Genomic DNA, 16,450 nt, shown 5'->3' on the forward strand with positions numbered 1-16,450 from the left:
ACCCCCTGTTGCAATGTGACTCCTTTTCACAACAAGGTGATAAAAAAGCAGCAGTGTTCACAGTGTCTGTTACCAGCACTTCACCGGCATGCCTGGGCATTTTCACATAGATGGCAAATCTAACAGGGCAGTTGCCTCCAAAACCCTTCTGCCAACAGTCATCAGACAGCGATGCTCTGTTGCTATCCAGGAACAGTACTACCTTTTGGCTTACTACTGTCTGATTGCCAGATATGTGGGGACTGAAGACCTAGAAACCTTGACATTGGTGTGTGGGGTTTCATCAGCAGTGCAGGCTTAGGGTTTAGCACGCAGCTCTGGGAACCATGGAGAATTAAGTCTGCAGTTCTGCTCCTGAGCTAGGAGACAGGCCTCTGGGCCACTTGTGTTTCTGTGCTTCAGAGCTGCATGTGCTCCCACGCTGTATGTGTGGTTATGCAAACAAAAGTGGCTTGTGCTGTAGAGCTGCAGTCCCTGTTCTGTGTCATGTGCATGCATAGGGAAAGCTGCTTCATGTCTCCCTTAGAGAAAAAGTATGAACAACACCAGCCTGGATTTTTGCTGGCCCTCCATGAAGAGGCATTAGTGGCATACTTGCTGCTATCTGGGAATCCATGGGAGGTGGTGATTCCCATGGGAAGTGGTGAGAAACAGCATCATGTGCCCTGACTCTGTGATGCAGTGTTGCTTTAGGTACCCAGGTTATTTACAGCTAGGCAGGGTATCTCTGTCATACACTGTGGTGAAGTGAAGCCAGAAACTACTGGCTATCTAGCCATTATTCATCCATAAGGATGACTTATTTTATCATCAGAATGAACCATTCAGCATTATGGACTGCGGTGGAAAAGATTAGGCCTTCAACATAACTCAGAAGCAAAATCTTAGCGCTGCCCCCTCTGTCTTCACTGCAGTTCCTGTTCCCTGCCTCCATCCATTCATGCAGGAGGAACTTCAGCAGAGGAAAGTGATGCCTGAACCCCCCAGTCCCAGAAAACTCTGTAACACTGGGAATACTGGCTGAAGAGTAAAATGGATAGATCACTGAGGCAGCATGGGCTGGGCTTTTTAATGAGATGGATGCAAACCAGAAATGTGTTGTTCTGTACAGTCAAATGCTAACACTCACATCCAGAAACAGAGTATAGGCCATAATCCTACCTGGCTTCCTATCTAGAAAGGAAAGACCCTAAAAAAGATCAGTGTGTCTAACAGTTCAGGAAGGTTGTGGCTGGGGTGAGGAGGAATCCACAAAGTCCACGGAACAAAATGACTGAGTACTGGAGAATGTGGCGTGTAGTGACAGACTGGTGGAGATGCTCCATCTGTTTAGCTTAACGAAGACAAAGTTGAGAGAGAGGATGACTTGATCACAGTCTCTGAGTACTGACATAGCGAGCAGAAATGTGATAATAGAAGGCTTTTCAGTCAAGCTGATGCAACTGTAATATGATCCAACTGGAAGCTGGAAGCCAGACAAAATTTTGACTACAAATAAGGTGCAGATGTTTAACAGTGAGGGTAATTAACCAGTGGAACTAATTATCAAGAACTGTGGGGATAAACACCAACTTTAAATCAGAATTGCTTTTTTCTTTTTCTTTCTTTCTTTTCTTTTTTTTTTTTTTTTTTTTTTTTTTTTCCCCCTGAAATATCACGGAATTATAGAATCATTTGAGTTAGAAGGGACCCTTAAATGTCATCTAGTTCAATTTCCTGGCAATGAACAGGGACACCTACAGCTGCATCAGGTTGCTCAGAGCCTGGCTCTAGCTCCTTCAGGAATGACATTGGAGATGTCCTTCACTGCTTGTGTTTCACAAGAGCTTGGGCCTGGCTAGAGTCAGCCCTTTGGTCACGACACTACACAGGGAGCCAACAAAGTGCCAGTGCCAGCCCAATGGGCTCACCCTCTGTCCCACGTCTGCATTGCTAAAAAAGAAGATGGATGGATAGGAACGGGGAGAGAAAGTTATGGGCCTTGGGATTGTAGATCCCACCTTTGTGGAAGCCTGTGCATTATCTCTGTGATTCAATTATTTCTTAAAACACGTGAAAAGAATGAAAGAATTAAGATGGCAAATGCAATTGTCTGTCCTGCTAAAAGCATTGTGAGCAAAATCAGCTTTGAAGAAAGGCAGTGACAGAACAACCTGGCTGCAGTGTGATGGGTTTGGCTGGACCAGGGAGCACCCTACAAATCCCCATGGGAAGAAATGGCCTCTACGGGGAGTGAAGTCATCCAGGGGAGCAGCCTGGTAATGGCCCACAGCTTCTCTCAGCCTTCTGGGGATTTCCAGAACCTTCCTAAGCTTTCTAGGGCCTTCTGAAGCCACGAGGAGATGCGGGTCATCAGGCCATCAGGCCCTGTCTGCTCTGAGAGCACCATGCTTGGACACAGAGCAGCCAAGCCAAACCCACAACCGTGGCCAGGCCGCTCATCCCCTTGCCCTCCACCATTTCCCTGCTGCTTCCCCAGGGGAGGCCTGTGCTGCGCGGGGGCAGGGGGTGCCCAGCTGCCTGCTCGCACCTGCTGTCGCTCGCAACTGCAATTAGTTGCACCCGGTCGAAGCCAAATTGAGGCCCCTTTCAAGCCGTAACTCTGCGCATTCTGTTTCCAAAGGGAAGTTCATCTTTTATGTGCATGCAAAATGGATAACACCCAAGGAACTTTTTTTTTTCTTCCTTTTTTTTTTTTTTTCCCCTTCTGCCAGTCAGGCGAGGATTTGTTTAAAAAAGCACTGCTGCGGCGGTGAGGTTTTAGCAATCCTTCTGGTTGGGCTTGGGAAAGGTTGGCTTGTCAAAGAGCAGGCTCAGCGTGTGTGGCCTGCTCCTGGTGCAGGGTGCTCCCGGAGTGGATGTTGCACGTCACATTGGCAGCATTGCACTGCTGTCACAGCTCTCTTAGGCTCTTTGCTCCCCACACTGCTCCCTTCCCCTCCAGCGTCTCCCTCGGGCTCTTTTCCTCCTCCCTCACTCCTCCTCGTTGTTTTTCATGCGTCCACATCCGCATTCACTGACCTGCAAATCTCCTTTCCTTGGGATGGCGGTGCGTGGTGGTCCCCAGCCGTGCTGAATCAGTTCTTCCAAAGGCAGGGCTCCCCTCCCTGTGATTGACAGAAGGTGCTGATTCAGTAGTGCGTGGGGGATCCGGCTGCAACCACATTAAGAGGATTTACAAAAAAGATAAGGCGCAGCGCTGAGCTTCCCTCGGTAATCGTACAGCACACAATTCGGGACTGCACTGGGAATTTCGGCGTGGCTGACAGGTACACAGTGCTGATCCAATTGTCCTTACATCCGTTATTAGCCAAAATAAGGGGCAACTGGAATTACAAATGATTTCTGGGTAAACGCTTAGCTCTGATTCTGAATGATCTCTTGGCAATAATCCACACGTAATCCTCAATACAGAGAGTCTGCTCTAAAGGCAGCTCCGTGGTGAGGAGGCCTCAATAATGCATGGATGCCCTGATTCACGAAATAAAGGAGGAGGGGGGAAAATAAGAAAGCCATGTTTGTTTTGTAGCCTTTTTTCTGGGTTAAATAAAATTTAGGGAAGTACGTGATCACATACGTACCATTTATTAAGAGAAGATTACTTGCTTGGTAATTATTTCTTTGGGAGAATAATTTTACACCTCAATGACCGTGTATGACTGTCTCAGGCGGGTCTGATGTATCTCAAAAATAAACAAATGAGCAAAAATCCCCTGTAATGAATTGGTTTGTGATGTTTATTCCTCAAAACACTATTTTTATTTATTATTTTCTTTCAAGGTAGAGTGTCATAAACCATGTAGCTGTGAGGACTTGATTGAAGGGAACGAATCCACTGAAGGTTAGTGCCTTCTCTCTTTTCCTCTGTACGTGCTACTGTGAAACATCACCTGGCACAGTGACACTCACTGTGCCCCATCATCAGACAGCCCCGCAGTCCTTGGTGCATTGGTCACCCTCACTGCTACCCTGTGAGGTGAGGTGGGAAGGTACAGGTAAATCTAGGTAACCCGTGACAGCATGCTACTCTCAGAGCACAACTCCGCAGAGAGGAGCAGGTCTTTCTTCCCCCTTTCTGGATCTTTGTCCCTTGGAGGGCTGCTGAGTACAGGGGGTAGGAGGGCTGCAGGCAGGGCTCAGGTCACTTGCATATGTATGAAACGAGTACCACGGTGCTCCAGTTTGTGCTGGAATGAGACCAGAATCAGAATTAGAGAGACAGGATCTCCAAAGCCATCTACTCGTCTTGGTTGTCTTGTGGGGGCATAAGACTCAGGGCCAGGCTTTCAGAAGGCCTAATTCATCTAAGTACCCACTTGATCATTCCTACTTTGCTATTTGTCTCGTTTTAAGTGTGCTCTTCCTACAACAACTTGATTGCTGGAGAGTGGGCACAGAAGAGTTTGAGTCTACAACAATTACTTGTGTGAGTAATCCCTGAGTAATCCCGAGAGGATTTACCTGTCTGACTAAGGACTCTCAGAATATCACCAAACCCTTTGATATATACTCTGAAAACATATTTGGCCTACTGCTTCCTCAAGGACTTTCAAGGGCACAAGAGGAGGTTTACCTTAATTAACATCCCTTCAACATTGTAGACCATGGGCTCATCTCTTGGCTATGCAACAGAGAAATGCTGGAAACAATATCTGTTCATCATGAATCATATTCTCCCAGCTACCTGCTACAGAGGTGAAAGCAGGCACTGTCAAATACCACTGAAAAAAATTTAATCTTTCCCTGCTAGCAAATTCTGAAAAAGCAAATAACATTTTCGTAGTTTGTTTACTCATTTGTTCCTTAAAAGAGGCAAAGGAATCTGTGAATCAGAAGAACTTCCATCTCAAAAATTGCTTTGGCAACCAGTGGCTTGTAATTTAAGATTAAGTGATTGAATTTCATGCAGCCTTGCTTAAAATTCACTACCCCACACGCTGTCACCATACCCTTAAAAAAAATATCTAACAAGAAACCCCCAGCATCTGTAATATTACTACAAGTCAGTCAAAAAATGTCCAATCATCTGGGAGGTGACAAAATGTGCTTAATGAAGATGTAGTCTGCACGACTGCTGGATTTTCCCCCTCGTAGCGTTCACAGCCTATCAGAGAGTTCCCATTCCCATTCCCATGCAGTGCTGGTGCTGGGCTCACTTCAATCAGGCTGCACAAATCAGTGGAGCAGAAATGCCTCTTTCCCTCCATCACCCGAAGCCAATGCTGATTCATCTGTTCAGACCCATTTCTTCTGCCACTCCTCTGAGTTTGATGATTGCTGATTCATTTTTCCTCTCCTTCTTTTCCCCCACCTCGTACTAAGCATCCCGTGTTGAATGCAACACACTTCGTTTCCAGATCTGACTGAAAGGGAATATGGAAATTAATTGGCTCAGACTGCTAGCAGCCTTTTGCACGTGCCTGTACTCCATGAGAGGTGCAGTGCAATTGCCTTTCCACTGTAGCTCCTTATCAACCACCTGTCTCCTTGCGTATGCTTCCTTGGCTGCTCTCAGCCTGGGTGCTGGAGATGGATGTCCCTTTCCTCTCCCTTTTCTGCAAAAGGGAGGGCAGCTGGCAGGGCTGCCCTTGTGAGGGCTGAAGCTGTCCTCGTTTGACTTAAAATAGGACAGATTTAGTGAATTCTACAGCTTGTGGTAAACAGCGTGTGACTGGTGCTTTGGCGAGGGCTGCAGAGATGCTGTACGGCACAGTGGAACTTCCGCTGAAATGGTTATTTGTTGTCTCTGCTGGAAGCAGGTCCTGGCTGAAAGAAAGCAGCTGAGGAATGTCCCTTGGCAGAAAGGAGGGTACCGGGACCCTTGCAAGTTGGAATATAATCTGGCTCTTGCAGCTACACTCCATCTCAAACATTTTCACGCCTAGGTTTCTATCTTCCTTTGGTTTCATACTGAATTTTCTCATGGAGCTTCTTCCTGACTGCAGAGAATTTGTGTGTCCCTGGTGAAATCTCCCTGTCTTTGATGCCGGAATGCTGTTGCTAGCATTGCAGAAGTCCCATTGTCCCACGCAGAGCACCCCATACAGGTTTTTTTTTTTTTGAGGAGCTGCCTCCCATTCCTGTGGAGCTTTTCCATCTATGTGAAAATAAAAAAGCTGGGGAAAAGGGAGGCCTTATCTCCATGTTGTACATGGGTGAGGTCCAGAAATGATCAAGGCAGGAGAGTGAAGTCAGAGAGGCCAGGAGCACATATATAGGAGGGGACCGGAGTGGAGGCCCATGGCTTTGACGCACAACTGCCACAAGGCTCTGGGAGTGCCCCAGCACTTGTTAGGGGGCAATGGGCTCCTTTGAAGAGTGGGTGGTGCAAGACCCAGCCTGACTCAGTCACCCTTGGCATCATCCCTTGCATCCTAATTTCTGCAGGCTGATGGTGTGTGCCCTGCTAGAGCCCTAGTTTGTACTCATTCATGTTTGTAGGAACCCAGAGGATGACTCAGATTCTTACGGCAGCCTAGATCTGATGCTGCCTGTGATGCCTCTGGCACGATGCCCATCTTTCCCTTCTGTGTTTGAACAATCTCTTGCTCAAGGAGCCCTGGCCTGATAGAAGGACTACCTCGTATTATTAATGCAATAGCAAGACAAGAAAGGGCAGGCACATTTGTATGTAGAATCATTTATGCAGAAGACATGATCTCAGGCACAGTGGATGACAAAACCAAATGGGAAACTTTTCTTCTAGTTTTATCACAGTTTCTCCCCGAACCTCTGCTGAATGCATTCTGGAAATTTACAGGATGAAGGATTTTGTCATGATATCTAATTCTAATCTGAAGTGATTTACTGTTAAGTTGAAAATCAAGCCTGTACATATCCCCCTCCAAGTGGTTTCTCTGACAGTTTCTATTAACCATAAAAATGTCACTTGCTAGGAAGTATCAGCCTTCTTGTAGGCTTTGCAATCATTGCTACCAGATGCACACTTACTGAATGGAATAAATATTCTTGTACAATTAGCCTGGGATGCAGGACTTGTCTGGCTATCTCTCTTGCCTCCAAAGTGAAGTTTCCAAAAGCAAACCCATATATCAAGAGATGAGATCTATCTGGATTTTCTGAGGTTCTTCAGATCTTGCAGCGTTGTAACACTTTATGGATAAAGCACGGTGGTGTGTAAACTTAGGCTAGTTTTCTTCATTTTAATCTGTATAAGCAACTGAAATACCCATTTTTCATTGTTTTGATGCAGTGGAAAAAATTATTTGATGTCTATTCTGTGATTTATAATGTCTTTTGAAATACACTAATGGCTGTTTGGCATTTCCTACTGTTGCACAATCATGGCGAAGCTGTTACTGTCTGGATGCACCGTGCACACTTTGTCCCCACCTACCCTTTAAGGAAATGACACACACTGCCTTCCTTAAGACTGGGGGTGGTGATGACTTCTTCCATCTGTGGGATGTGTTAGCAGTATTGAGACACAGATTTGAATTAACCTTGTCTTCAGGTGTGAGCTGAAACGGGAGTCTGGATTTGTGTCATGCACTGTCAGAGTTCTTAGCCATTACATTCAATGTTTTGGTGAGGAACTCAAGAAATCAGTAGTAAAGTGAGCTTAGAGCCTGAGTGCTTTTGATACAGCATGGTGGAAAGTAAAGAACCTAGCCCTATTTCTAGAGTAGTTTTTGAAAGTAGCAGCTCTGAGGGGGCACACGGACTGTGACTTCAAAAAGGGTTGTAACTATGTGCCAGTTCCAATGGTTACTCTGGTGTGAATGAGAGCAAATGAATTCCTGAATCTGCTCATATGTGAGCAGAGCCATGCCATCAGTGCAGGAAAGCTGTATGTGAGCTCAAGTGGGAGTTGATGTGCTGCTCTGGGCAGTGCACATGGGAGGAGATAAGGTAGACAACAGAAGGGTTTAGCTCCTTCTCTCCTCTTTGTCTGCTTTGCAAAGGCTATTGCGAAAGCAGAAAGGTTTTAAAAATGTCTGGAATAATGATTTGCAATCTGTCAAACCTGCTCTGTAAGGAGAAGCTGAAGAAACTCATTCTGTGAAGATTAAGAAAAAAGAATATCTTAAAGTATGACTTGACTTCAGCACAGGCAAGGGGAATGTATTTCTGAGACTAGTGGCCCCTTTGTCTTTTATCTATCACATATGTATGTATTCCAGAGCTAAAAGCTGCTGTGCACCCCTCACCCGTGGAATTCAGAAATAGAAGTTGATATACAGAATATTATACCATTCCAAACACTGTTGTCGGAAGGAAAAGTGCATGTGGTCCGCTTGTGACAGTGGAATCCATGATGAATACCTAAATTTTTCCTCTTCTGGAAACCCTGTTAATTGTTTTTTCACACGATAGAATTGACTTGAAGTGATTCCACTGTCCCTCAAAGTCTTGTGGAAACAGAAAGCACGCTATACTAGCATGAGAAAAGATGATGCTCACAGATCTCTAAGAGCTGAAAAAGCCACAGATATTCTGTGTGGGATGAGCTGCTTTTTCGCTGCAGCATTAACACATGCACTTCGGAGACTCTCATCTTGGCCAACATCCGAGCATGCTCTTGCATTACATCCAGTGGTTCAGGAGCAAAAGCACCGGCTTTTATTCAGCACCATGTTGCTCCAAAATCAATGTCAGCTGGGCATTTTCATTGCTAACAAGCTGAATGTCTTCATGGATATTACTTGGACTAAAATGGGATAGATGGCACTGGAGGGCTCTGGTGGACATGAATTCTCCAAGCTGTGAGCCCTTCTCTCCTGTCAGAGTCAGACGAGAGAAAGGACAAAAGTAATTTTTGCACTTTTGTATCCCTGCCATCTTTGATGTGTCTCTTAAATGGCTCAGTGTCGCCAGAAAAACAATGACTTAGCAAGGACATTGTGTGGATAGATCTAAAGAGTGGGATTTGCAGGCCACACTGAAATAATGCATTGCATTTTCAAATTTCAGTTCAGTGAGAGCTTGGGAATTAATTGGGCCAGTTGGTAGGTAGCCTTTTCCTTATTTCAAAGTGATAGCAGATACACACATGCATGCTATGTTCAAAGGCCCTTGCTGAAAAACCTGAAGTTGAGCTGGTATGCCTGACAGGTGCCAGATGGGTATAAATGGGAAGTAAAGACTCTCATCTTCTTCTCAGAAGAGCAGTGATGCAGTGGCACAGGCTGCCCAGGGAGTTGGTGCCGTCCGCATCCCTGGAGGTGTTCCATAGCTGTGTGGATGTGGCACTGAGGGACATGGGCAGTGGGCATGGTGTGATGGGCTGCATGGAACTAGGTGATCTTAGTGGCCCTTTCCAGCCTTAATGGTTCTATGATTCTAGGATCTGCAGAACAGGAACAACGAAGGCCCTGGCAGCATGAACTTCCCTGTGTAGTACAGAACACAGTGATCAAGTTTTGACATTTGCCTCTGTGAGAAGAGAAGTGAACACTCACTAACAACGGGATGGTCCCAGCTCACCTCTGACTGAGGTTTGTCATTATCATGTATTAGATTCCTCCATAGCAAATAAAGGATTGGAGCTGTAATAAAGTATTGAAATTGCAGTGGAGGCTATACATGACTTTAAACCGTGCCATAAAATATATTTTAGGTGGCTATAACAATAAAAATGTTTGAAAGCCAGGACAGCTCAAGATTTCATCATTTTCCGAAAAAAACCCCAGCAACCCAAGCCCTCTCACTCTCCACTTTTCAAACAAAAGCATGCACAGCTTCTGTCTGTACCAACAGAATTAATGCTGGCTTTTTCCCTCTGTTTTCAGTTTGCAGGGGAACATGCAGAGAAAACCAGGAGTTTGAAGAGGCTGCTCGCTGGCAAACCAGACCACAGCATTTGCTACGGCGGTCGTAGATCAGGCTGCTCACAGAAAGGGGCCCTTGTCTGAAGATTCCCACTCAAGTCCCATTGACTTTATGGATAGTCCTCGGGATCTTGTCTGAGCACATCCAAATGTTTGTACAGCACCTGATGCAAACAGGCCGTCGTCCTGCTTCATTTGTCAAATGATAAATAACATAATAATGCTGTAATTGAAGTCATTCATACAGACAGTAATCATCTGGTGATTCAGTGCAGCGCAGACTTGCTAGGTGGAAGGCTGTGCTAAGCTTATGCAGAGACTTCTATCTTGCTCATCAGTTTCTGCACGCTAAATATATTCTGAATTTACGAATGCTGAAGTTTTAAGGTGAGATTTTCTATGCTTGGGCTCAACCCAAAAATGATTCATTTCCGTAATGCCAGAAGAAAACTGTTCAGGCACTTTTGAGTTATGTAAGACTGAAAGACAAGGTATTGATAATGTTGCTATTAACAGCAGAATCAAGATTCCCTGACAGCGCCTATAATAATATTTTTTTATTTATTGAGCAAGGAAGCAGCAATGCAGAGGGAGGTAGAAGGCAGGAAACTTCACAGAGTTTATGCCTGCCAGCGAGCAGCACTTGGTCCTGAAATCAGGCTCTGGCAATGTGCAGTGCACGGCAAAAATACTTGAATTAATGCCTAAGACCTTGCTGATACATACCTCATAGTTAATCTGGTTACGCGGGGTTTATTTCACAGTCGGAAGTTCTTGCGCTGGAAGGGAGTCCTGCTGGGGTTTTCTGAGCACACGATGGAATTAATGAATGCACAAATGCAGCTTGCCAGCCTAGATTTAAATTGCTTACTAGATCAAAATCTGCTCGTTTTCTCTGTCTTTTTTTTTTTTTTTTTTTTCCCCTTCCCCAGCCTCTCTGTCCTTTATTTATTAATTTGTTTAGGGAAACATATCAAGAGCACAGAAAGTGCCCGTGGACGTCACCAAGGCAGCGAATGCAGATAAATGGTTGTTTTTTCGTGCTGGCCTGAATCCTAGCACGATGCTTTGAGCTGTGCTTCTGGGCATGGGGTATCCTTGCAGGGGCTGGTGGGTGGCTGGTGCTGGCTGGGGATGCAAGGAGCTGCAGCCACCAGCAATCCTTTTCTGCAGCCCCTGGGAAAAGGATGGCATTACGAGCCCTGCTCTGAAAGGACAGGCAGTAAACCTGGGCTGCTTTGCAGGAAGGGTCACGTTCTTTCTATCTTTTGGATCCCTGCTTCCTCTTGTCAGATTTTAATGGGTGCTTGCAAATAGCGTAATATTTTGATTTATTTGGCCACCGGGCAGATCTCCAGCCTGCTGTCTTGACTGTGGCGTTTGTATTTTAATAGGAGTTTTAAGAAGGCTTGGCTAGGGGTATTTAAGGTAGTCCCTGAGCTTTTATGTAGACTTCCTCAGCCGTGATTAGAAGCGCAGCGCTGCAGAGATGCAGAGGCAGATTTTTAGGATGTGGAGACACAGAGATTCTGCAAGTGTGCCTTCACTGATGCCCTCCTAACGCCTCTTTCAGATGAGCGAGCTCATCTCCCACTGCCCGTTGCATCCCTTTCACATCCCAGCCTCTGGACTCCTTAACACTGCGTCCAACCGTGCTGCGCAAGGCCAGGATGAAGGCAGCCCTTGCTCCTCCCTGAGCCTCTCAGGCTGAGCATGGTGGAAGGAAGGATGCCTGCTCACCCCTCCCAGCTCCCCAGCACCTGCTTTGCAGGGCTGGACACCTCCCTCCCGGCCCTGGCGCTGGGATGTGCTGCAAGGAGGTAATGTATGGATGCATGGAGCTCAAGGCAGCGAGACGTCTCCCCGGACTCCTGTCTGCATGCTCATGAGCAAAGGGGATAGGAGACAAATGTGGCTCCTTCAAGGTGAAGGGCAGCGGTGGCATGAAGGAAAAGTAGCCTGTGCTCTGTGCTGAAGCCAGGAGACCCTCCTGAAAATTTACTGCTTTTCATTTTTAATGACGTCTTAGATGGGAATTTCAGAGCTCGTGAAAACAGGAGGCTGATAAATGCTGCAGGGTTAATCAAGAGAAAGCCTGCCAACGTATCCAGGTGTCCTGAGCTGCACTATCACTGCTCTTCCTCACCTTTTTCCCTCTGTGCTGCAGACACAGCCTGAGCAGGGATGGATGGTTATGCTGCATGGTGCACTGCAGGCACTGCATTATTCACCAGGGTTCCTTGGCTCATCGAAAGACTTGACTGTGAATTTGTCTCCAGGTCTTCAGCTTTGCAAGCCCAGTGTCCCCACACAGCTTTGACTGCTGCTGGCTTAAACCTGCCTGTTTGGACCCTGATCCCACCAAGAAGGATAAAGCAAGGCGAGCGCCAAGGGGCATTTCTGCTGTACAACATCTCAAAGGAAGCAGAAGATCTTCCAGAGATGCAAATCTGCTTTGACTTGCAAGATTCAACTCTCCATTGAATGAGGAGCTGAAGAAGTCACCCTGTTTGGACTTTGAAGGGTCATGGTGGCCACCTAACTGACCCTTTTGATGGGGCAGTTTAATCCCTGAAATGGTACAATGGCCCCAGGCCATTGCCCCAGTCACAGCACGGAAGCAGCTAAAGCAAGGATGTGTGATGACTAGGATGGGTGGATGGATGGATGATTTTAAAAGGCACCTTGGAGCCCAGCATGTCACCAACTCTGCAGCTCTTTGGTTCCAGGTTTCATCATGAAACCCTTCAGAGATGTTGAGTTGCATATAGCAGCCTCCCTTCCTCATCTGCTTGTCCTGGGGGCAGCTGGAGGACACACTTGGAGAAGGGAAGCTCCCAGCCCCACGGGCATCTTGGAAGAGGGCAGGCTGTGCCCAGGTGATAAACGATTGCAAAGTAGTCCATTAATTCAGGAGCAAAGATACAAAAAACAGCCCATCAGAGCTTCAAGCTTCACCATTTTGCTGTACCAAGCCTCCCTTGAAATGCTAATTAAAACGAGCTTGGGGAGAGGAGACTGCTAACAGGATCACAGCCTCTCTTGGATCCAGCAATAGACATGTAGTAGGCATCCATGTTTCCCCCGTAAGCTTATTTTCCAAGCTGAGTTGACTATAAATGTTGCGGTAATGTGAAACCCACACAGGGAGCGGGATGCAAACACAAAGCAGAAAGAGACGCGAGGCCTAGTCAAGGAGCTGGAACAGAAAAATACATGGCAGCCTTCGGCATATAAATAAATAACTGCCCGAAATGAGGGCTAATTAACTTGCAATAAACCGACTTAACCACTTAGGGGCAGCGTTAACACGGAGTTAACATGCAAAACAAACCTGTGTGTTCTCACCTGGTTAATTTAATATGCACCCTGAATATTCATCATGTATCAAATACCGATACATCCACGCACTGAGTGATGTGGTCTGTCAAACCCGGCGAACGTGAGATAATAGGGGTAACTCAGTCGCTGCTGCGTAGTGTTAACTTTGATCATTTGGTGCTTCTAAACACATCCATAGATGTAGGACTTTGCTTCTTTTCCTCTGTCAGGGTCACAGAGTATGTTCTATACAAAGATTAAAACCTAAAAAAAAAAAAAAAAAAAACGACATAAAAAAGGGCTTCACTTAAAATAAACAGAAAGAAGATGAAACAGAGAAAAGCCGTCTTTGAGAAATAGCTGCTCTTGCATGCAGGAGCTGAAAAACCCCATTTTATCTCCATGGCCACATTCAGCGTCACTTTACTTTCACACAATATGTTTCTTCTCTGCCACGCATTCAAAAAAATCCCGGTTCCTTGGATTCCTCTGAAACGTTTCCTTGCATCATAAAGGAGCTCAGACCCAGTGCAGGTGTGTTTACACTCCCAGATCAGAACATGTAAATAAAGGCAAGGGGTTTTGGTAGTGTGGCTTGACTCACATCAGGTAGCTCTGGCAGGAGGAGGCCGTGGGAAAAACACAGTAATCCGGGTATTTCTTTGGTTTCTTTTGCAGCCATCAAGCACTACTGCTGCCCTGCTCAGTTTTGGGGCACTGGGGCTGGTTCTTGCAGTGATCAGGTGCCCAGTACAGCAGCTTCTCTCTTAACCAGCACTAAGAGCATGGGCTTGCTCAGCACAAGGAATGTGGTCTGGACCAGGTTCAGGTGTGCCATCACCTTTCTGGTGAACTAGCCTGAGTGCTTAGCAGGGAGTGTGTGCTTCGTGGCTGAGGGAAGATGGATGATACCTGATCTGGCACAAAGTGAGCTCGGTGCAAAGAGACAACATTAAACATGGCATGAAGTTAAAGTGGGGTGGATAAACAATATCTGATCTGGCAGAAGAAGCTGCTGGTACAAAGCTGGCCTGTCAGAGCCATTAAAACCAACTCCAACTGGCAAAGTAAGAGCTGTGTGGCCAAGGCATTTTCTCTTTGGTCACCAAGCAACCTAGAGCCAGGCTTTCTTCATTGCCAAACCCAGTGCTCGGGAAAGGGGAGGGAAACGTGACCATCCTAACTGATACGCCTCTTGGCACTGGTACAGAGAAGGTGTTGAAGGGGATTGGGATGCTCAGCAATGCAGATAGGGACCTAGTCTAACACTGCCTATAGAATCAGAATTGTTTGAGTTGGAAGGGACCTTTAAAGGTTACCTGGTCCAACTCCCCTGCAGTGAACACCTACAGCAGGATCAGGTTGCTCAGAGCTCCGTCCAGCCTGACTTTTAACTTCTCCAGGGATAATGCATCCAGCCACCTCTCTGAGCAGTCTGTTCCAGTGCCTCACCACCCTTATGATTAACAACTTCCTTATATCTGATCTAAATCTCTCCTTTTTTACTTTGAAACCATTTCCCCATGTCTTATCACCACAGACCCTTTCAGGTCTCCCTAGAGCCTTCTCTTCTCCAGTCTGAACAGCCCCAGCTCTCTCAGCCTGATCTCACAGGGGAGGTGTTCCATCTCTCAGATCATTTTTGTGGCCCTCCTCTGGATGTACTCCAGCAGGTCCGTGTTTCTCCTGTTCTGAGGACTCCATATTTGGGCTCAGAACTCCAGGTGAGGCCTCATCAGAGCAAAGCAGAGGGACAGGATCACATCCCTCACCATGCTGACCATGCTTCTTTGGATGCAGCCCAGAATACGCTTGGTTTTCTGGGCTGCGAGGGCATTGCTGTCTCAGGTCCAGCTTGCTATGCAGCAGTGTGGTGTGGAGAAGGAGTGGGATGCGCTGCACTGTGGCCAACATCGCTCACACTGAGAGCGGGAGTCAAGCTCCAGAGCTGTTGCCCTGACAAAAGAATTAAGCTGACTGAAATGCACTCCTGTGAGAAAAGAAGGCAAGCATGCTGCCAGAAGAGAAAAACCAAGGAGTCTGCTGTACGGGATCAGCCACAGACCACCCTTCTCCACTGCTGTGATATTTTGTCTTTCACCTGCCTCAAATGGATGAAGGAAGTCATTCTCCAGGCAGTTGCTTCCCACAACATTTTCTTCAGGACAGCACAGCCCAGTGCCATGGCTCCTAGGAACCAGGAGGAGAGTTGTGGGGCCGAATTGTCATGCGTTATGCTGAATATTTACTCCTTATGCATGCTATTTTATTTTAAATCTAGCGTGTAATATGCTTTGCATCTAGCATGTTGCTCTGGTGTGTTTTTCCCTTGCCCTGCCTGCCTCTTGCTGGCAGCTGCCATCGCGAAACAAAAGGCAGCTGCCAGTTTGAGTGAACATCTCTCTCTTTCCCTGCTTGCTCTCGGAGATGACGCAATGCCACTTCCCAGACGGGGTGACAGGCGTGGATGGAAGGAGTTCGCTGCCCTCAGGATGCTGGGGCAGGCGGTGCCTCTGGAACTCATTGCTGGATCCTGAAGCCACGTTTAAGCTCTTGAGCCTGGCTTAGCAGTCGCCAAGAGGCAATGGGCTGTCACCCTGCCAGCGCACCACCTCCAGCTAGCTCTGCTGCAGCAACCGGCCATTTCACGGGATTTAGTGTTGCTGCTTTTGGCAGAGGTTTATCAAATAGCATTTTGGCCTTCTGCCCTAAGGTGTGTAACAAAACACAGGGATTTCCTGCTTCAAACAGGTGCTATCCCAAATTCAGATGGAAAAAAGCCTGAAAGAAGCGAGATGATTGAGCTGAAGCGGCAGCTAGAAAGTATGGAAGAGATGGTTCTGCTTTCTTGGGCAGTCTTTACCCTGAGCTGCAGTCAGAACATGCTTTGGGGAAAAAAATGCAGAACTCTTGACTGCTCTAAATAGCCATAAGCGGGATAATGGCTGTGAGCAGGCAGCGCTTCCTGCTGGGACAGGGGCAGAATGAAGCACAGTTCATTGGAACTGCGGTCACTGGCATGGGTTCAGAAGTTCCTTATCTCTCCCGGCTGTAATGGGGCTGGGGGAGAGGTGAGACACATAGGGCAGAGAGGTTGTGAGAAACTGAGCAAGACCCCAAAGGATAGAGTGAAAAGAAAGAGCCAAGTAAATGCAATCCTCGGTTCCAATCAGGAAAGTTAGGAAATGAGATCTGAAACACCCTCCTGGGAGTCTGGTGTGTGCTGAAGAAGCACGCTGAAAGAAATTCTCATGCAAGCCATGTCACTGTGCTTGTCAAAGAAACTGAGCCCTCACTCCTTCCTTTTGTGGCAATTTTCTTTCAGACAGCTCCTGTCT

General features: G+C 46.7%; 1 long non-coding RNA gene across 11 annotated transcripts in view; it reads left to right on the plus strand.

Moving 5' to 3' along the window:
- LOC107324566 (uncharacterized) overlaps positions 1–14,488 on the plus strand; it is a 38,744-nt gene extending 24,256 nt beyond the window's left edge. For 9 of the 11 annotated variants that reach the window (XR_014946677.1, XR_014946669.1, XR_014946667.1 and 6 more), the window contains 2 exons: positions 9,308–9,458; positions 9,753–14,488. This is a non-coding gene — a long non-coding RNA (uncharacterized LOC107324566). The remainder of the gene's footprint in view (positions 1–9,307; positions 9,459–9,752) is intronic. The other 2 variants (XR_014946679.1, XR_001559514.3) reach the window with 1 other exon arrangement.
- Positions 14,489–16,450: the final 1,962 nt, after the last annotated feature.

This window comes from Coturnix japonica, chromosome 1 (genome assembly GCF_054131305.1).
Source record: "Coturnix japonica strain WE chromosome 1, WE-NBRP24, whole genome shotgun sequence".
Lineage (NCBI taxonomy): Eukaryota > Metazoa > Chordata > Aves > Galliformes > Phasianidae > Coturnix > Coturnix japonica.